Below are 23,715 nucleotides of genomic sequence, written 5' to 3'. Positions count from 1 at the left end.
TTCTTTTTTAATATAAATTTATTTATTTTAATTGGAGGCTAATTACTTTTAATATTGTATTGGTTTTGCCATACATCAACATGAATCCACCACGGGTGTACATGTGTTCCCCATCCTGACCCCCTCCCACTTCCCCTTCCTGTATCATCCCTCTGAATCATCCCAGTGCACCAGCCCTGAGCATCCTGTATCATGCATCGAACTTGGACTGGCAATTTGTTTCACATATAATATTACACATGTTTTTCTCCCATATCATCTCACCCTTGCCCTCTCCCACAGAGTCCAAAAGACTGTTCTATTGGACTGTGTTTCTTTTGCTGTCTCGCATACAGGGTTATCATTACCATCTTTCTAAATTCCATATATATGCATTAGTATACTGTATTGGTGTTTTTCTTCCTGACTTACTTCACTCAGTATAATAGGCTCCAGTTTCATCCACCTCATTAGAACTGATTCAAATGTATTCTTTTTAATGGCTGAATAATACTCTGTTGTGTATAACAGCCTCTATTCTTTAGTGTACTGTAATGGGGCTTTCCAGTTGGCAATAATGGTTTAAAAAAAACCCACCTGCCAATGCAGGAAATGCAAGAGACTCCAGTTCGATTCCTGGGTCGAGAATATCTCATGCAGTAGGAAACCCACTCCAGTATTTTTGCCTAGGAAATCCTATGAACAGAGGAGCCTGGTGGGCTACAGTCCATGGGGTTTCAAAGAATCAGACATGGCTGAGTGACTGAACACCACAGTGGTATTATTACGCTGCATGTCTTGATGAGAGACAATTCTCCATGGATTGCTCATGTTTCTTCACAGCCTGGACTTTCTGATCTGCTTGAAAAGCAAGCAGCCCTGGAACCTAGAAATAGTATCTCCCTCTAGAGAGCTTTAGAAGTATATTTCCCCAGAGCTATCCCAGGGTAGTAAAAACAAGGCCTGAATGCAGCAGGCATGAATGACTTAAGAGTTAATAAATTTTAATGCATATCGATTTTGAAGAAAATATATTAAATAAAATTAATATAGTTTGTGGAATTTTAGGCTGTATGGAAATGAAAAACATTCAGGCAAATCAGACTTTAAGGTCTCTGCTGGCACCCGAAGCACCTCTGAACATGAAAAACACCCATTCCTCAAGACACTTTACTTCCATCTGCTGGAAGATTGCTGTGATATCCTGATTTTGCTGGAACAAAACACTGCCATCTGCCAGTAAATTGTTGTCATAAATAAACAAATGGATGAGGTCTGTCCTGTGAATGGGTCTGCAGGGCACAAACTGTACAACCATATGGGGCAGCATTGAATGGAAGAAAACTTTTCTCAGAAAATTCACCCTATAGTATGGGATCCTGACCTGGAAGTCTGCACAAAGTTTCTGATCTCTTAGAATCTTCCAGCTTTGTACAGACTGCTCAAACCTCAAGTGACTTTCATGAAAGGGAAATGAGTCAAGGAAAAGGAATTTGGACTTACTGAATGCCCACTTACTACCTACCAGAGATAGCACTAGACATAGATGCTTCATAAAGTCTAATTTAATCCTCCCACTAACATTTTGATTTGGACTAAATTATATGTGTTATATGGAGAAGGCAACGGCACCCCACTCCAGTCTTCTTGCCTGGAGAATCCCAGGGACAGGGGAGCCTGGTGGGCTGCCATCTAATGGATCGCACAGAGTCGGACACGACTGAAGAGACTTAGCGGCAGCAGCAGCATATGTGTTACAAGATGAGAAAACTAAGGCTTGAGAGTACAAATTACATTCCCAGCTAATAAGAGATAGACCCAGGAGATATAAACACCAAATTGTCTATGCAAAAGCTCGAGACTTTCAGTGATAAAATTTTGCTAACACACTGAAATTCTTATCATGGTATTTATGCGGGAAGTTTGAGAGGGAATTCTTTACAAGTTCATATGCCTATTCATATGTATAGAACTGTTTCTATATGTATAGAAATACACATATGTATATTTGTATAGATATACATATCTATATGTATGCTGCTGCTGCTGCTAAGTCGCCTCAGTCGTGTCCGACTTTGTGCGACCCCAGAGACAGCAGCCCACCAGGCTCTCCCACCCCTGGGATTCTCCAGGCAAGAACACTGGAGTGGGTTGCCATTTCCTTCTCCGATGTATGAAAGTGAAAAGTGAAAGTGAAGTTGCTCAGTCGTGTCCGACTCTTAGCGACCCAATGGACTGCAGCCCACCAGGCTCCTCCATCCATGGAATTTTCCAGGCAAGAGTACTGGAGTGGGGTGCCATTGCCTTCTCCATCTATATGTGTGTACATATATATATATATATATATATATATATATATATATGTATATATATTTGCCATATATACAACTATAGATATGTATATATGCATAAATATATTTCTACACATATTAATCATATACCCATGCTTCACAGTCTAGAAAAAAGTAAAAATTATCACCTTTTCAGTGTTGCCCAAATCTTGCATTGACTAATAGGCCAATATTTTGCTGTCTTTACTCAACACCACTAGGAAGGAATTCTTAGAAGAAAGTATGCTTAGTAAGGATTCACAAAGTAATGAGTTACATCCCATGTACAGAGACTAGCAATTTGGAGGATGTAGGAAATTGTCAGCCATGAAATTAAAAGATGCTTACTCCTTGGAAGAAAAGTTATGACCAACCTAGATAGTGTATTCAAAAGCAGAGACAATACTTTGCCGACTATTGTCTGTCTAGTCAAGGCTATGGTTTTTCCTATGGTCGTGTATGGATGTGAGAGTTGGACTGTGAAGAAGGCTGAGCACTGAAAAATTGATGCTTTTGAACTGTGGTGTTGGAGAAGACTCTTGAGAGTCCCTTGGACTGCAAGGAGATCCAACCAGTCCATTCTAAAGGAGATCAGCCCTGGGTGTTCTTTGGAAGGAATGATGCTAAAGCTGAAACTCCAGTACTTTGGCCACCTCATGCGAAGGGTTGACTCACTGGAAAAGACTCTGATGCTGGGAGAGACTGGGGGCAGGAGGAGAAGGGGACGACCCAGGATGAGATGGCTGGATGGCATCACGGACTCGATGGACATGAGTCTGAGTGAACTCCGGGAGACGGTGATGGACAGGGAGGCCTGGCGTGCTGCGATTCATGGTGTCGCAAAGAGTCGGACACGACTGAGTGACTGAACTGAACTGAACTGAACTGAGGAAATTGTCTGAAATTGTGGCAGAAATCAGAATGGTAGTTTCTTTCACAATGTTGGACATGTAGCCTTAACATTATGTTTCCCATTTTGCTTGTTGATTGTTTAAGAAGTTTGTAGGCTATTTTGCAGAAGTTAAGTCTGTTGTTCTGTTGCTAAGTCATGTCTGCCTCTTTGCGACCCCATGAACTACAGCATGAGAGGCTTTCCTGTCTTTGATGTTAAATCATGGTTCTGCCATGGGATCTTCAGAAAGATATTCTTGGATTTTCTCAGATAAGAAGTTAAGGTAATAAACATGGCAGGAGTAAGGGAAGATTAAATATATTTATCAGGGAATGTTATAGTCCTTATCTTTGTTGTCCTAAAAACAGCAGCAGAGTAATATTTTCCATGAATGAAATAATGCCATTTGCAGCAACATGGATGGACCTGGAGATTGTCATACTGAGTGAAATAAGTCAGAGAAGGAGAACTCTCATATGACATCCTTTATATGTGGAATATAAAAAGAAATGATACAAATAAACTTGCAAAACAGAAAGACTAACAGACTTAGATAATGAACTGAATGGCTTCTGGAGGGAGGGAATAGTTAGGGACTTTGGGAAGATCCTGTACACACTGCTATATTTAAGATGGATAGCCAACAAAGACCTATTGTATAGTCATGGAACTCCGATCAATGTTATGCGGCAGCCTGAATGGGAGGGGGGCTTGGGGAAAATGAATACATGTATACGAATGATTGAGTCTCTTTGCTGTTCACCTGAAACTATCACAACATTGTTAATCAGCTATACCTCAATACAAAATAAAAAGTTTAAAATAAAAATAAAATTAAAGTTTTCAGATATGACCATTGATAAACTATCGTCACAAAATTAACAGTAAAATAAATAAATAAAAGCTGTGACAGCAGGACCTTTATCTTAGCAATGTCTTTCTTCAGCTGAACTGATTTACTGGCATTTCTGAACCTCATAAGATGATTTCACTTGTGAGTAAGTCTCCGTCTTCTTCCAGCCATTCTCTGCTGGTGCCACTGACGCTTTCTACCTGTATATTGAGCTTCACTCAGTTTCCGACCAGCATTGATCTTGGAAAGGTACCTGTTGAGATCATTGACACCTCAACCTCTGGGATATGGAACAAACTTGATTGTCTTTGATCTGATTTTATCTCAGGCATCTGTGGGCTCTGCAGATTGCAGCTTGCCCTTTACATTCTCTACACCTGGGAAAAGTCCACTTTGCCAAAGTCATTTAACCTCATACCTGTTTTCTTATGGATCAATTTGCTTAATGAACAATTGATTTAAAATTTAACTCATTTTACTAGTTGTTACATGCTCTTTCTTGGTTTGTATCTTTTCTTTATTGAAGCATCATCATCAAGAATCTAACTTGGTTCTGGAATGTGGTATCTAAGTTTTCAACTGGTACTGACGCTCTTTTTCACCTTCTGTCCACATCCTGTGGTTGGACATCCTCTATAGCTTTTGCTGACTGGATCCTATCCAATGTGATCTCTCCAGCTCTTGGCTGGTGATCTGCTCTAAATGGACTGAGAACTTCAAATCTGGCTGGGGATGCACATCTGTGTTAATATTACCCATTAATAAAACTCACTACTTGGATTTTCCCTGACCCAGCTCACCTACTACAATGAATCTTCTGAAATGGAGTTTGAAAACTAAGACTGCATTCACAGCCTCTCTTACGACTGTACCCAGTACCTTGGGCTTCTAGTTAGCCTCTAGAGATGGGCTTATAGGCAGATTCCTTCTTGAGAATGTTCCCCTTCTTCCTAAGATGCTGGAGTTTTATTATAACTCTCATTAGAACCCACATCCAGTGCTCAGACTATGAGTTTTCTCCCAGAAAACCCTGTTTATCTTTTGTTTGCTCATACCTTATATCCTGTTTATCAGTGTTTTGGTTTCTCATAACAGAACAGGTTGAGTAGAGACTCTTTAAAATCAGGTTTGAGTAGGAAGCCAAGAACCTATGACTCCTAGAAGACAGTTTTCCTCCCCCAGCATAGACTGTTTGTGCTGGGCAGCCATGCATTTCTGCCAGAGTTTAATGAAATAATTTTTCAGAAATCCCTGTCAGTAAAAGAGGTGAGCAAGTGCACAAACAAAAATGGACTTAAGGCAAAGCAGTGCCCATTGTAAAGAAGAAAGTGGTACATTTAACTATGGGCATTCTCATTCAATATGTACAGCTATATCCGCAAAAAAAAGTCTCTAAGCATGTTCCACTGAAGTATTATTAAACATTGTATTTGGAATTACCGCTGACTGAATCAGTTTAAGGGCTTGTTCAATGTGATCTGTGGAGGCGCATTATTAAAGTGGCCTGTTCCAAAATAAAAAAGTCAGATTCTCATTAACTGGAACAAAGAATGTTAGTATCCGAGCTTAAGAACAGAAGGAAAATCCCTATCTCCAAGTGACAGATGTGGGTGTTAGTAGCAATGTCACATAACCCTGGGAATTCATTAAAAGTGTCAGGCTGTGTCACAGGGACACTCTGCATTGACAGGCCCAGTGGAAAAAAACTGTGATAATTGCTTTCATTCCTTGTTTACCTTTCACCTTAGCAAGAAATACGATTGTAAATAAATAATCTGATGCTGACACATCACGAGTTTTGCGCAGAAAACTACTTTGTGAAATGTACATTTCAAGGACTGCAGGGCACTTTTCATAAGAGAACTAATAGAATTTATCCTGCTGGTTTTACTTATGTGACTACTGAATTCCCTTATTCCTAACTGAAACCAGGTTATTTAGTAACTCTTGACTTCTTGAAACAAAAGATGAAGTAGCCAATAGCAAAAGAGAAAAAAAATTAGTAAAAACAGGAAAAAAAGGGAAGAAAGAAGCTAGGTAAAGAGGAAGAAAGAATGTGGGAGGAGAGAGAGGTAAAGACAAAGAGAGAAAAAGAAGAAATAAAGAAAATGAAAGAATGAATCATATTTTAGAGGGAAGCATGTTGTTGTTCAGTCACTCAGTCGTATCTGACTTTGTGACCCCATGGACTGCAGCACTCAAGGCTTCTTTGTCCTTCACCATCTCACAGAGCTTGCTCAAACTCGTGTCCATTGAGTCTGTGATGCCATCAGACCATTGTCCTTTTGTCATCCCCTTCTTCTCCTGCCTTCTATCTTTCCCAGCATCAGAGCTTTTTCCAATGAGTTGGCATTTTAAAACAGAGACATCACTTTGCTGCCAGAGGTCCATATAGTGAAAACTATGGTTTTTCCAGTAATCATGTATAGATGCAAGAGCTGGACAATTAAAAAATGCTGAGCACCAAATAATTGATGCTTTCGAACTGTGGTATTGGAGAAGATTGTTGAGAGTCCCTTGGACTGCAAGGAGATCAAACCAGTCAATCCTAAAGAAATCAACCCTGAATATTCATTGGAAGGACTGATGCTGAAGCTCCAAAACTTTGGCCACATGAAGTGAAGAGGCGACTCATTGGAAAAGAGGCAGGTATGCACAGGCTGAAGATCTCCTACTAATACTCTTACTGGTGGAAGGGCTTAATTATACTATTTACTATTAAACATTTATATTGTTAGCTGGTAATGCACCCGCAAACAATCCAGAAAAAATGTACAGAATAATCCTTTCTCTGGTTTGGGAATGTGTCTTTCTATTCATAAGGAATCCTCAGGGAACGTCTAAGTGACTTTTCTCTTCTATTCAATTTTTCATCTCAGTTCCTAATGAGTCCTTTAGTCTCCATCCTCAACACAACCCCTTTACCTCCATAAAAGCTACATGTCCTTGACTTCCTTTTGCTTTCTCTTTTAATTCCTCTGCTCAGCTATTCTAGGGTACCTCTGTTATTTGCCTCAACCTCTAGCTCCAGTTCATTTCCAGCTACTTCTAGTCTATTTGGGCCCTAAATTGAGGATACAGATGAGACTATTTAGAACATTATTTTTTCTTTTATTTTTTGTGGATACTTCATTTGTAGGATAATTTGACTTTTAATCCTGCCAAGACACATCCTCTTTTAGCCTGTTGTCTGTGCACCATTATGCTAAGAAGTCTTTGGTTATTATATAGAAAGTGACTTGGTCTCTTCTCCTACCTTGAATCTTAGTGCCACCTGCCTCCTTGTTGAGGAGGCTTTGTTATAAACAAGAACTTAGTAAGAGGGTTTTGAAAAGGGTGGGAACAGGAAAAAACCTTGGCTCTTTCAGTTTTATAAAAAGTATATATTCATGCTTGTTTTTTAAAAGAAGCCAAAGTAGAAAATACTCTAAAGATGTTTGGAATTTAGCGCACATTTAATAAGTGGTAGCTGCTTGTATTATGGACTCCATTGCTGAAGAGGATCTGGTAATTAGTCTGTTGTATTGGACAAATGGACACGCCTTTGTCTATCAAATTTTATACTTGAATAAAACATGTTACAGTAGGATTATATGACAAGTGAGTTCTAGAACAAAACAACACATTTGAGGTGACATTTTTATTTCTGGTGCTTTATGGAACCTCAGGGTCATGTTAATAGCACACAGAATGAGATATAGACTTTGTCCTCCTGACCCAGAATCATAAACAATGAACTAAAGAATTAAGGAGATGGTTTTATTCACTGCCAAAATAGGCACAGTGTTCTCTAATAAGGAACATCTCAGAGAAAAGGGTTGGGAACTGAGAAATTTTGTGTCTTCAAAGGAATTTTGAAGAAAGGAGGAGACAGGTCTTACCTCAGTTAATGAGGAAGAATGCAGGTGGATCTTGTTTGGAAATAGTTCAGGGAGGGGTAATTCTTGAAGATAACTGGCTAGCTGATGAGCCTATTAATGTCCAGAACACAAAAATATGCCTGGGGAAGGGTGGGAGTATTCTCAGTAGTCCTAGTTTCTTAGAGTCCCGAGCCCCCATAAAGTTCAAGTGTCAGTCTCCTCTTCCACTCAAAGCAAATATCATGTTATTGATCAATTTAGAGATGATCAGAAACCTCTTGAATGGGCCAAAACATGGTGAGAATAATTGTCTGGAAGATTCTTGTTCTTATAAAACCAGTTGAATCATTTGTTAGAGCTGGTAGCAAAGATCAGCTATATTAAGATAAAAATTAAATACCAGATTAAAATAAAGAGTCAGAAATTGAATTATGGAGATTATTAGTCCAGTGAATTCCAAGATGATGGTGGAGGAAAATCTTTTGGTTATGCAGCGTGGGTTATTGAGTTTCTTCAAATTCTCAAGCTAGAATGTCAATGCTTTTGTTGAGCCTGTCTACAGCCTTTGCTATTTTTTAATATAAGGACACCCATGATCTGAGTATTTCATCAAACTTTTTCATTTTCTGATTGAAGTATAGATAATTTATAACATTGTGTTAGTTTCATATGTACAGCAAAGTGATTCAGTTATCCATATATTTATACAGATATAAAATTTTCAAAAACTTTTTCATTATAGGTTATTACAAGTTGTTGGGTATCATTCCTTGTGCTATGCAGTAGGTCCTTGTTTTCCTGTTTTATATATACCAGGGTCTAGATGTTAATCACAAACTCCTAATTTGTCTCCCTGCCCCCATCCCTGCCACTATCTCCTTTGGTAAACATGTTTGTTTTCCATGTCTGTAAGTCTATTTCTGTTTTGTAAATAAGTTAACTTGTTGCATTTTTTTAAAGATTCCCCATGAAAGTGATATCATATGATATTTGTCTTTGCCTGATTTCACTTACTATGATTATGTCTAGGTCCATCCATGTTGCTGCAAATGGCATTATTTCATTATTTTTCTGACTGAGTAATACTCCACTGTGTGCATATACCACATATTCTTTATCCATTCATCTGTCATTGGACATATAGACTGCTTCCATGTCTTGGGTTTTGTAAATAGTGCTACTATGAATATTGGGGTGTATGCATAATATAAAATTAGAGTTTTTTCCAGATATGTGCCCAGGATTTAGATTGGAAGATCATAGGGAAACATTATTTTTAGTTTTTAAAGGGACCTCCATACTATACTCCATGGTGGCCACATCAATTTACATTGCCACCAACAGCACAGTAAAATTCCTTTTTCTTTATACCTTCTCAGCGGTTATTATTTGTAGACCTTTTAGAAAAGGCAGAGGAACCAGAGATCAAATTGCTAACATCTGTTGGATCATAGAAAAAGCAAGAGAATTCCAATAAAAGATCTATTTTGCTTCATTGACTATGCTAAAGTCTTTGACTGTGCAGATCAAAACAAACTGTAGAAAATACTTAAAGAGATGGGAATACCTGACCACCTTACCTGTCCCTTGAGAAATCTGTATGCAAGTCAAGAAGCAACAGTTAGATCCAGACATGGAACAATGAATGGGTTCCAAATTGAGAAAGGAGTACATCAAGGCTGTGTATTGTCACCCTGCTATTTAACTTATATGCAGAGCACATCATGTGAAATACTGGGCTGGATGAAGCACAAGCTGGAATCAGGATTGCCAGGAAAAAATATCAATAACCTCAGATATGCAGATGACACCGACCTTATGGCAGAAAGCGGAGAGGAACTAAAGAGTCTCTTGATAAAAGTGAAAGAGGAGAGTGAAAAAACTCACTTAAAACTCAACATTCAAAAAAATAAGATCCTGGCATCCGGTTCCATCAGTTCATGGCAAATAGATGTAGAAACAATGGAAACAGTGACAGAATTTATTTTCTTGGGCTCCAAAATCATTGTGGATGGTGATTGCAACCATGAAATTAAAAGATGCTTACTCCTTGGAAGAAAAGCTATGACAAACCTAGACAGTATGTTAAAAAGCAGAGACATAACTTTGCTGACAAAGTCCGTATAGTCGAAGTTTTGTTTTTTCCATTAGTCATGTACAGTTGTGAGTGAAAGTCACTCAGTTGTGCCTGACTCTTTGCGACCCCATGGACTAGAATACTGGAGTGGGTAGCCATTCCCTTCTACAGGGAATATTTCCAACCCAAGGATTGAACCCAGGTTCCTGCATTACAGGTGGATACTCTACTAGCTGAGCCACAAGGGAAGCCCAGATATGAGATGTGAGAGAGGAACAATAAAAAATGCGGAACATAGAAAAACTGATGCCTTTGAACTGTGGTGCTTGGAAAACTCTCGAGAGCCTCTTGGACTGCAAGGAGATCAAATCAGTCAGTTTTAAAGGCAATCAACACTGAATACTCATTGGAAGGACTGAAACTAAAGCTCCAATACTTTGGCCACTTGATGCAAAGACCTCACTGATTGGAAAAGACCCTGATGCTGGGAAAGACTGAAGGCAGGAAGAGGAGATGACAGAAGATGAGATGGTTGGATGGCATCACCAACTCAATGGACATGAGTTTGAGCATACTCCTGGAAATAATCAAGGACAGGGAAACCTGAGGTGCTGCAGTCCATGGGGTCACAAAGAGTTGGATATGACTGAGTGACTGCACCATAACAAGACTTTTAATGATGGCCATTCTGACAGGTGTGATGTGGTACCTCATTGTAGTTTTGATTCACATCTCTCTGATAATTGAGCATATTTTCTTGTGCCTGCTGGCCATCTATATATCTTCTTTGAAGAAATGTCTGCTTGGGTCTTCTGCCCATTGTTTGATTGGGTTGTTTGTTTTCTTGTTATTAAGCTCTATATGGTGTTTGTATCATTTGGAAATTAATCCCTTGTTGGTGGCATCATTTGCAAATATTTTCTCTCAGTTCATAGGTTGTCTTTTTGTTTTGCTTATGATTTTCTTTGTTGTGTGAAAGCTTTTAAATTTAATTAGATCCCACTTGTTATTTTTGTTTTGATTTCCATTATTCTAGGAGATGGGTGCAAAAATATATTTTTCTGATTTATGTCAAAGGATGTTCTGCCTGTGTTTTCTTCTAGAAGTTTTAAAATGTCAGTTCTTACATTTAGTTCTTTAATCTATTTTGAGTTTATTTTTATATATGATGTCAAAGAATGTTCTAATTTCATTCTTTTACATGTAGCTGTTCAGCTTCCCCAGCACTGCTCATTGAAGAGACTATCTTTTACTCCATTGTATTAGTATATTCTTGTCTCCTTTGTCACACATTAATTGGCCATAATTGTGCGGGTTTATTTCTGAGCTTTCTACCCTGTTCCATTGATCTGCCTTTCTATTTTTGTGTCAGAATCATGCTATCTTGATTAGTATAGCTCTGTAGTATAGTTTGAAATCAGGGAGTCTCATTCTTCCAGGTCTGTTCTTCTTTCTCAAGATTGTTCAATTTTATCAGAAGATTTTTCTGCATCTATTGATATGATCATATGCTTTTTATTCTTCAAGTTGTTAATGTCACTTTCTACAGATATGATTTGCTGATGTTGAAAAATCCTGCATCCCTAAGATAAATCCCACTTGATCATGGTGTATGATCATTAATATATTGTTGGATTAAGTTTGCTAATATTTTGTTGGGGATTTTTGAGTCTATGTTCATCAGTGATACTGGCCTGCAATTTTCTTTTTTTGTAATATCTTTATCTTGTTTTGGTATCAGTGTGATGGTGGCCTCTTAAAATGAGTTCAGAAGTATTGCTTCCTCTGCAATGTTTTGGAACAGTTTCAGAAGGATAAGTATTAACTCTCCTCTAAATGTATGGTAGAATTTGTGAAGCCATCTAGTCCTAGACATTTGCTTATTGTTAGTTTTTAACTACAGATTCAATTTTAGTTCAAGTAATTAATCTGTTCATATTTTCTATTTCTTCTTGGTTCAGTCTCGGCAGATTTTACCTTTTTAAGAATTTGTCCATTTCTTCTAGGTTGTCCATTTTAATAGCACTGGGTTACTTATAGCAGTCTCTTATGAATGTTTGTATTTCTGTGATGTCCATTGTAACTTCTTTTTCATTTCTGATTTTATTGATTCGGGCCCTATCCCTTTTTTCATAATAAGCTTTATTAAAGGTTTATCACTTTTGTTCATCTTTTTCCACTCCTCTTTTAGTCTGTATGTTTCTAGATACATAGAATCTCTTGCAGGCAGCAAATATATGTGTCTTAGATAGCAACTAGTCCAGAGAGAACTCCAGTCCATATAAGGTCTGCTACCATGGTAAGGTCTTCAAAATCATCAAGCTTCAGCTCACAAGGCTTCTCAAAATCCTGAGAAAATGGCCAGCCAGGCTATATAGAGTCCCAGTGGGATTTATGTAGATTGGATTTAGATCTTAGTGACAATGAATAAGGTGGGAAGGAGAAAAAATAGAAAAGCTAGGTTGAGTGGTATGCATTAGATATTGAAGAAAACAAAAAGAAGTGAAAATTTGATAAAGATTAATAATTTAGAGGTTTTTTTCTGGAGATGTTTTTCCAAAGATAAGGGAAGGAGAGGAAATGAGAAAGTTAGTAAAATCTCTATCAAATAAGACAAGCCAGTGCATTGAAATACAGACTTTCTCAATAACCTTTCCTTGAAAATAAAGGTAAAATATCTGAAAACATCTAATATCTTTGTATTTTTGGAAATATTTAAAGGATTTCATCATAAGTGCCAAATATTATTATAGAAGCATCAATGTATGACTAATTTTCACACTGAAGTTTGTAGAAATGAAATTTTTAAGAGGCAAAAAATAAGAGCATGTAGAGTTTAATCTCACTTTGCCATGTACACATATATATGTATTAATGTATATTTATTAAGATATATCTACATACATATATACAAATTACATTTATATACACACCATATATGGAATACATTGACAATGGGCTTTTGCTGGATGTTAGTATTATCAATGATTTATATCTTTTATATCTTTGTACTATCATATTTTCTATGAAAAACTATGTAAGAATTATGTAAGAAAAGAATTTAAGGAATATTTGAATACATAGGGCAGCAGAGGATAAAATAGGTGAATAATATCACTGACTCAGTGGACATGAACTTGGGCAAACTCTGGGAGATAGTGAGGGACAGGGAGGCATGGTGTGCAGCAGTCCATGGTGTTGCAAAGAGTTGACCATGACTTTGTGACTGAACAACAGTAACATACATAGAGCAGAATATGTCCACAAGTAATAGCAATTATCTAAACCCAAGGAGTCACATGATGATTCCAGTGACAAAGAGAAATAGATCAAATCTTAAAAAAAAAAGATACCACTGCATGTTAAGTCCTTTGGACTGACATTTAGTTAATAATGGGTAAGAATGGCATTTAGTTAATTTCCAGAAAAAGCTGTGGCAAACTTCCTAAAAAAGAGATATTTAAATATATAGGGTCATTTAAAATTCTTACATTAAAAATGGATACAAATAATTTATAGAATTTACTTAACTAGTTTTAAAATAATCCTTATGCTAATCTAATGGCAAATTAACACAGACTTAGATACTGACTTCTGATTTGCTGAAATCAATGATAAGTTTTTGCTCTTTGGATTAAATTCTGGTCTCTGTATTGTTTTAAAGATTACATGTGAAAGACATTATTTTAAATTTCTTTTATTTTATTAGTAAACTTCTTGTTCTTATAAAGTCAAATTTATCAGGGGAGAATAAAGCCTCTTTTAATAAAAGGAGACTAGTAGAAATTCTGTAGAATTGGAATAAACTGTTCCCAGAAAACAACACTGTAACTTGTAGACTGTATCTTTAATATTGAAATGTTAGGATGAAAAATTAGATTGTGTGTAATGAGAATTACCTTAAAAACCATCAAAACATTTAAAAGCACTGCCAGTATGACACATGACACAAAACATTCAGCTTAAAAAAGGAAAATATATTCAGATGGGTTATTTGTCATTGGGAAATATTTTTGAGTGAAGATTCAAAATACAGCTCTATCTCTAGAATGGGGTCTAAAAGGTAAATCTAATTCAATGCATGGAATATTTTGATCTCTTGAAAATCCCTATTGTAAACAGGGATATAGTTAGAGGGGTAAGAATGGTGGCAAGTAGTACCCCACTACAGGTCTCACCCAAGATCTCAGTGGCTTTTTCTGTCTCTTCTTGTCAGTTCCCATTTTTTCCACCCTCCATTTTGGGATACTTAGGGATATTTTGCTTCCCCGGTGGCTCAGTTGGTAAAGAATCTGCCTGCAATGCAGAAGACCCAGGTTCAACCCTGGGTCAGGCAGTCCACTCCAATATTCTTGCCTGGAGAATTCCATGGACAGAGGAGTCTGGTGTATTACAGCCCATGGGCTTGCAGAGTCGGACAGGACTGAGCAACTAACACTAATGTGCTGGGCAGTATTTGCGTGGGGCTAAATTTTTTAGTTTGGGCGTCTCAGATATTGTCAATGTCATCTCTCCTGGTTGATTCATAGACAACACTGGAAAGATGCTGATGGCTACACTTCTAGACAAGAGGCAGAATAAAATTTTGATTACGTATAATCGTGGTGTTAGTTACCTAGTCATGTCTGACTCTTTGTGACCCCATGGACGGTAGCCTTCCAGGCTCCTCTGTCCATGGAATTCTCCAGGCAAGAATGCTGGAGTGGGTTACCATTTCCTTCTCCAATAATAGTGGTATGAAGATGAAAATTTGGAAAATTTGAGTGGAAAATTTAGGTTGATTCTGAATCTAATCTATTGTTTTACTATGACCAAAGAATCCATTCTTTACTGCTCACTAGTTTCTGTCTTTTGATTCCTGTTAGCCTCATTTGGAAGCTTAAAAAAAAGAATGTTGACTCATTGACCTTTTTTTTCTTTTTTTTTTTTTTTGCATCTCTTCTATAACAATGCTAATTCTCCCCTAAGTAGTATAAATGGATTCTTGACTAGAAGGATCACAGTTAATAAAAGGAAAAAAAGTTAAAGATTTCTGTTTCAAGATGTTATTAAGGACTGGCCCTACCATAGATTTTTAACAAGGATCTCTGATCTCTAGTCCTCAAAGAAAACCATCTTCACCAAACAACAGTGGGAAGATAGAATGATGCTTAACTAAATACAGTTTTTCCTCTATTCTGACAGTAGGTTCATTTTTACCTTCAGGTTATTCTCATGCTCTCATGTCTTTTCTTCAGGTTAGTAGAGAACATCAACCCCAAATTTTATTTGTGTTTTTCTTTTCAGTGAAATTCAATTTACCAGAATCATCTGAAAAATAGATGTAAGGACAGATGTTATATAGGTATACATCTATCCATTTTTATTCTCTTTTACTATAGAAAATGTGGTGTCTTTGAAAACTTCAGTTGAAAAAACAAGAATACTTTCTGGACTTCCTCCAGTGACAAACATATCACTCTCATATTCATGATGAGAGCTTATATCTTATACAAACTGATGTATAATGGTGAATTAAAGAAGAAAATAAATTGTGAACATTTAATTGTGCTCTACTTTACTGGTAGCATAAGTAAAAGTATGCAAAATATAATGGTGCTATCAAAATATGGGTTCTTAAAAGATTTGAGTATATGTATTTTATCTGTGAAGTCATCCAGGAAATACCAGTAGGGGGTTATGGGAACTAAGATTGAAAAGGGAAGAAATTTCATTGTGTTATCAAGTAGGTCAATACTGTGGACAAAATCTGCTCAATTCTGCTGGAGAATTCTGGTAGACAACATAGACTACTCTTCAGTAATGTCACATTCAGTGGGTAGAGGAGTGGATACTCATATTTCATTGCCCTACTCCTGCTCCTAGGGACTTGAACTTCCAGCCTGCCCTCTTAATGGGTTAGAGTAGTAGGTTAATAGGTACTACTGATGTGTATCCATAGCATTTACTTCTGTGTGTGTGTGTGCACATGTGTGTGTGCACACACGTGCTTAGTCACTCAGTTGTGTCTGACTCTCTGCTGCTTAGTTGCTCAGCTGTGTCTGACTCTGCAGCCTCATGGACTGTAGCCCTCCAGGTTCCTCTGTCCATGGAATTTTCCAGGCAAGAATACTGAAGCTGGTTTCCATTTCCTACTCAAGGTGATCTTCCCCACCCAGGAATCAAACCCATATCTCTGACTTTTCCTGTATTGGCAGGCACATTCTTTACCAATGAGCCAACTGGGAAGCCCCAGCATTTACTATTTCTGATGGTTTTTAAAAGTAAGTTGAATTTAAATGCAGGAACAAATTTATTGGAGGCTTTTCCTTGTTGGCTCAGATGGTAAAGAATCTGCTTGCAATGTAAGAGACCCAGGATCGTTTCCCACATTCTGTTTACTTTATTTTTTAATGTATGAATATCACTCTTCTAGTCTGTTGAATATTGCCTCTATGGAATTGAAGTCTGCATTATTACTTGGGCTTGGGTGGTTATTTTCACTTCAAAATAAATTACTTACCAGTTGGTATTACTCTTAAAGATTAATACCAAAAGATACCTAAAAGATAAATATTAAAATATAAACTGTGCTTCATGTGCAATTATTTACAAATGCATAGAAATTAAAGAAAAGTGCCTATGTGATATTCTTTGAAATGAAGTATGACATCTTTTTGCTAATGACTTTACCATTTTATGTGATTATATCAGGTGAAAGGTTGCCACTTGAGCTTGGATGACAATAAATTAATGAAAATAAAACAGCAAGTATGCAACCTTTTTCTCACCTGAATTATACATTTGTCTTAGAATTATATAAGCTTTTAATTCTCTTTATGATCTTTTTTCTAAAAATAGGATCTTGATCATTTCTACAATATAGTAGTATAATGAAGTCTTAGAAATAAGGTTTAATAGATTATTTTCACATGGATATTTATACTCTCTGGTAGAGAAGTATTACATTCTTTACTAAAATTGGAGAAATATTGCTCATTATAGATTGAAGTCATACACTTATACTTCTGTGTTAATTGTTTTTAAGCTTTCTCTTTTCAAAATGAAGTTGAGGCTGGTCTCATATTTATCTTAGTACAGTGGTAATGATAGGAGAATCTTAAAATGGCTGTGATTAATTGATAGGTTCATAGATATTGTAATAGGATAAAATAGGATATTAAAATTAAAATTATTTTTATTTTATCTTTTGTCTGAGACCTTAAAAGTTTAAGGACAAGACAATAGTGGTAAGTATTTTTACATTGAGGTGCAAGGCTATTTTTTTCAGATTTGCATTAGGAGATGGCCAAAATTCCGAAGATGCCACAGATTGTCCTTGAATGGAAGTGGGGTTAAGAATATGCTTTTTCTGGTGACATTTTACAAGTCCCACTCATTCCACCTTGTAATTACAGATTACAGTATGAAATCTGTTTTCTATTAGTTGCATAGTATTACTTTCATTTGACAGATATGGAAACGAAGGGTTTAAAAGGTTAAATAACTTGTAAATTTCTAAAACAATAATCATAAATATAATAGAAATAAGGTTTCTCTATATGTTACTATTCGGAGACTTAATGCCATTCTTATAATCTTGTACTTTTTTCTTTCTTACAATACACTTGTTAAAAAATAGGTAAATGTTTTTAATAATGTTAAGTAACTGAATGATGCTACTGTAACTGAAGAGCTGAGGCTAAATGGATTATGTTGTAGTATATCCACCGAATCTGAATATAAAGTGAAGTCACTCAGTCGTGTCTGACTCTTTGCGACCTCATGGACTCTAGCCTACCAGGCTCTACCCATGAGGTTTTCCAGGCAAGAATACTGGAGTGGGTTGCCATTTCCTTCTCCAATAAATACCCTCAGAAAGAGATAAAAACAGGTTTAAATTTCAAATAATAGATAACATACATAGGACACATGTACTGCTTACAATAAATTTGTGGAATTTATCATAGGATACCCAAGCCTGTTAAAACCTACTAAATGTAACTGTAAAGTATTGCTATTTCTGAGTGGGGGAGGGGAGTATGCATCATCTGTCGACAATTTGATAGCCTGTGATATGTGTAACCAATTGTTCTTATTTACATTAATTTGCATTGTGAAAAGCAATTTTACAGTTTCAGTCAGACTTAATAGGCAATTTGCAGCTGAGTGCCTAATGGCATAGTTACTTAAGCCTGCCCCAGGGGGGCTTTCTAGAACTGATATGAGACTAAACCTTTTAAATGTTCAATTGAACATCTTAAAAAGTCAAAAAGTCTTTAGCTATTAGACCAAGTTTGCATTTGCTTTGTCTTATTGAATGCTTCTGAAGACTACCTTTTTGTATTTAAAGACTATTTCTCTCTGTAGGCAAGAGATTAGATTCTATAAAATATTATAGCATAAACCAGATGAGTTTTTCTTCAAGGCAGTAATTGAAACAATACAGATACCAGGTAGTTTGCAAGTGTAATAAACATGTCTTTGATTCAAGACTTGAAACTTTTTTCCTTGAACAAGGTATATATTAATATGGTTTAAATTATCTTTCCTTTCAGGCTTAAGAAAATAAAACTTTCACAAAATTAAGTTTCTAGACCTTTCTCATTTACAAAGTTTTTTTTTTTTTAAAGCATTTTTATTACTCTCATTTAATCATTTCTGTGTCTTCTCATGGTTTTATTGCCTCCTTTGTTATTGAGTCTAGCAGATTTCTGCATACACAGTAGGCAATCAATAAATATTTATTGGAGTTTATAATTACTGGGAGTTGTTTGTTAGTTGCTCAGTTGTGTCTGACTCTATGTGACCCCATGGCCTGTAGCCCACCAGACTTCTTTGTCCATGGGATTCTCTAGGCAAGAGTATAGGAGTGGATTACAACACCCTCCTCAGGCAATCTTCCTGACCAAGGGATTGAACCCCTGTCTCTTGCTTTGCAGGCAGACTCTTTACCATCTGAGCCACAAAGGAAGCCTAAATATTTATTGTTTAGAATTACTGAGAGAACAGGTATTATGCATAGGTAATTTCTTAAAGAGTAAGCAAATTTAGTTAAAGATTGACTGTGTTTGCACACCATGATATTATCCATATAAGTGGTGATTTACACCCCCTGGGTAGTTCAGTTCAGTTCAGTCACTCAGTCATGTCCGACTCTTTGCGACCCCATGAATCGCAGCATGCTAGGCCTCCCTGTCCATCACCATCTCCCGGAGTTCACTCAGACTCACATCCATTGAGTCCTCTTCCCCCTGGGGAAGGTCATCTTTAGTTGGAGAAAGTACATTTCCCCCCTTGTACAGCTGACTGAGCCAAGATAATGCACACAGCATCTCTGGGTTTGGGTGTAAATAGGTCTTTCTGTGCTCAGCTTTTCTGTAGAGGCAAAAGGAAGAGAACTTGATGAATAAAGCTAGTATCATATTTTTTAAAGGTATACAAATGATCCCTCCAAAAATTACATCATATTTTAAAAGTGTTTTCAAAATAGGCTAGGCAACTTGTATTGGTTTTCTTTACTCTGCATTGTTTAACACATAACACTCAAGGGGGACTGGAGAGAGTCACAGGCTTGAGCAAGATTCACTAGAAAAAATGTTGATCTACTCCAAAGAGTAGATGCTGTTTATGTGAAAAGTATTCCTATATGTTTCATATAGAATGGAGAGAAAACATTCTCTCTCTCTCTCTCTCTTTTTTTTTTAACATTTCCTTAGTTCTTTTTTCTTGTTTTCATTGTTCTTTTTGTTGTTGTTCCAAACTTTAAACTTTTTATTTTGTATTGGAGTATAGCACATTAACAATGTTGTGATAGTTTCAGGTGAACAGCTAAGGAACTCAGTCATATGTACACGTGTGTCCATTCTCCCTCAAACCCCTCTCCCATCGAGACTGGCACAAAACATTAAGCAGAGTTCCATGTGCTGTGCAGTAGGTCCTTATTTATTATTCATTTCAAATATAGCAGTGTTGATTATTAATTTTAAATATAGCAACATTTAGAACCAGAGAAAGAACAATAGACTGGTTCCAAGTTGGGAAAGGAGAAAGTCAAAGCTATATATGGTCACCCTGCTTATTTAACTTATATACAGAGAGCATCATGCGAAATGCCAGGCTGGATGAAGCACAAGCTGGAATCAAGATTGTCAGGAGAAATATCAATAACCTCAGATATGCAGATGACATCACCATTATGGCAGAAAACAAGAGGAACTAAAGAGCCTCTTGAAAGTAAAAGAGGAGAGTGAAAAAGCTGGCTTAAAACTCAGCATTCAAAAAACGAAGATCATGGCATCCAGTCCCATCAGTTCATGGCAAATATATGGGGAATCAGTGGAAACAGTGACAGACTTTATTTACTTGGGCTCCAAAATCACTGCAGATGGTTACTGCAGCCATGAAATTAAAAGACACTTGCTCCTTCAAAGAAAAGTTATGACCAAACTGGACGGCATATTAAAAAGCAGAGACGTTACTTTGCCAACAAAGGTCTGTCTAGTCAAAGCTATGGTTTTTCCAGTAGCCATGTATGGATGTGAGACTTGGACCATAAAGAAAGCTGAGCACTGAAAAACTGATGCTTTTGAACTGTGGTGTTGGAGAAGACTCTTGAGAGTCCCTTGGACTGCAAGGAGATCAAACCAGTCAATCTTAAAGGAAATTACTCCTGAATATTCATTGGAAGGACTGATGCTGAAGCTGAAACTCCAATATTTTGGCCACCTGATGTGAAGAACTGGCTCATTAGAAAAGACACTGATGCTGGAAAAGATGGAAGGCAGGAAGAGAGAAGGATGACAGAGGATGAGATGGTTGGATGGCATCACTGAATGAATGGACATGAGTTTGAGAAAGGTCCAGGAGTTGGTGATGGACAGGGAAGCCTAGTGTGCTGCAGTTGATGGAGTTGCAAAGAGTTGAACACAACTGAGCAACTGAATTGATTGAACCTTTGAATGTTTACATGACCTTCTCAAAGTCCCTAACTATCTCTTCCCCTCAGCCACTCTAAGTTCGTTTTCTGAGTTTGTGAGTCTCTTTCTATTTTGCAAGTAAGCTTATTTCTATCATTTCTTTTTGGATTCTACATATAATTTTTATTGTAGTATAATTGCTTTACAATTTCATATTACGTTTTGCTGTACAACAAAGTGAATCAGCTCCATGTAAACATATATCCCTTCCCTCTTGAACCTCCCCCCCACCTCACCTCTTCCCACCCATCTAGGTCATCACAGAGCACTCAGCTGAGCTCCCTGTGCTATGGACTTAACTTTTGCTGCACAGCCCCAAGAAAAATGGGCTGCTTTAGACTGCTAGTAACACATGCTCCTTGGGCTTCTCAGACACTTTCTTGTGTACTGCTAGATGTTACAGTAAAAAAAATGTTTTTGCAAAAGTTGACACGAGTTCTGTAATTCTAAGTTAAGAAACTTAGTGTGTGAAGTAGAAAGAATCTGAGGTTTAAGAACAAAGTTCTGCTTTATAAGATATAGGTAAGAGTTCACATTCTTCGGCTATGAAAAAAGTCACTTTCCTGGAGAAACCTGTACCTCATCTGCCAAATCAGGTTATTATCATACATTCCATGAGGGCATCTGAGATTAAATGAGATTCATGGCAAGAACTTGGTGAAAAAAGAAAATCAAGACATAAACTTTTTTCTAGCACCTATTACATTGCCTGATGTAAAATTAGGGTTTTTATATATTTGATAAATAAATTAATAAATGGAAAGGTAGAAATAAGAATTTCCTCATCTTGTGCTTTACATAAATACACCCAGATTTCTGTGACCTTGGAAGGTTTGTGAGATATCAGTTTAAGGAGTAAATCTGATCATAATAGGGATGGAATTTTTATTTAGTTAGAATAGGAAGAAGGAGTCCAAAATGGCGGTGGCTAAAAGACAAAGAAGGGAAAACCCTATGAAAATAGATCAAAGGAAGGTCTTAGGACCAAGGAGTGAGGGCCTCAGGTAAAAGAAACAGCTCTCCTGGCTAGCCCAATTTACATAGGGCAGGCTTAGAGCAGGGAGAAAAAAAACAGAAAAAGAGGAGCCAAAATTGAGCTGGGGGTTTCTATTCTCTTCTTGTCTTTTGGATTGCCTACCCTCACACCTCGAGGATGTATTTTCCTTTGCTTGCCAATAAAACCGAGCTGTAACACTGGGTCCGTCCGTCGCTTCAAATTTTTGCTGTGGCAAGACAGAACCGAGGAAATTACACATTTCCCAAACAGAATAAGAAATGAAAAGTCAGTTCAGTTCAGTGCAGTCACTCAGTTGTGTTTGACTCTTTCCAACCCCATGGATGGCAGCACCACAGGCCTCCCTGTCCATCACCAACTCCTGGAATTTACTCAAACTCATGTCCATTAAGTGATACCATCCAACCATCTTATCCTCTGTTGACCCCTTCTTCTCCCACCTTCAATCTTTCCCATCATCAGGGTCTTTTCCAAAGAATTAGCTCTTTGCATCAGGTGGCCAAAGTATTGGAGTTTCAGATTCAGCATCAGTCCTTCCAATGAATATTCAGGACTGATTTCCTTTCGGATGGACAGCTTGCATCTCCTTGCAGTCCAAGGGACTCTCAAGAGTTTTCTCTAACTTTTTTGGTGCTCAGCTTTCTTTATGGTCCAAGTCTCACATCCATACATGACTACTGGAAAAACCATAGCTTTGACTAGACGGACCTTTGTTGGCAAAGTAATGTCTCTGCTTTTTAATATGCCGTCCAGGTTGGTCATAACTTTTCTTCCAAGGAGCAACTGTCTTTTATTTACATGGCTGTAGTCACCATCTGCAGTGATTTTGGAGCCTCAAAAGATAAAGTCTCTTACTGTTTCCCCATTTATTTCCCATGAAGTGATGGGGCCAGATGCCATGATCTTAGTTTTCTGAATGTTGAGTTATAAGCCAGCCTTTTCACTCTCCTCTTTCACTTTTATCAAGAGACTCTTTAGTTCTTCTTTGCTTTCTGCCATAAGAGTGGTGTCATCTGCACATCTGGGGTTATTGGTAGTTCTCCCAGCAATCTTGATTCCAGCTTGTGCTAGAAATGAAAGAGTAAGTAGGAATTACTCTATGAATAGTACAAGGATAGTTCTGGAGTAACACATAGGATCGCAGTTTTACTACTGAAACAGAGTTTTATAAATAATCCATTACATTCTTTTATAGTTGTACCTTATTTTTTTTGCTAAAAGGAACTTAGGAATCATTATACATATATAGACTTTTAATTTGAGCCTGTTAATTTACTAAGTGAAGTATGAATAAAGAGTTCTATATTTTTTTTCCCAAATAATACTTTTGGAAATAAGTTTTTGATGACACACAGAAAAAGTGGTTGTGTGGTCATTTAAAATGGGTCAGAGCTAAACATGCAAGTGCAATGGAAAGTTGGCCTTGAATCTGCTTCTAGAATGAAAATCTACTACGCAAAGGAGACTGGGAGTGATCTTGAGCAGCCATGGCCTGCAAAGGCTTGGAGCAGGGCTTGGGTTTCCAGCTGGAGATTGAAGCTGTGTAGTGGCAGTGAAAGCATCAGATCCTAGGCACTAGACCAGCGGTCAATGACAAGGGCCTTGGCCCTTTGGCTTTGCAGAAATGAATTCCCACAAAGATGGAAAGTACTGAAACAAGTCAAGTATTTATTATGAGGAAAAAGAGTATAGTATGTGTGGATACATACAAGGGCAGACTCAGAAGGAGAGTGCCAGGTCACGCCCTCATG

The sequence above is a fragment of the Capra hircus genome, chromosome 3, assembly GCF_001704415.2.
Source record: "Capra hircus breed San Clemente chromosome 3, ASM170441v1, whole genome shotgun sequence".
Taxonomy (NCBI): Eukaryota; Metazoa; Chordata; class Mammalia; order Artiodactyla; family Bovidae; genus Capra; species Capra hircus.
Note: the sequence above shows the minus strand (reverse complement) of the source record.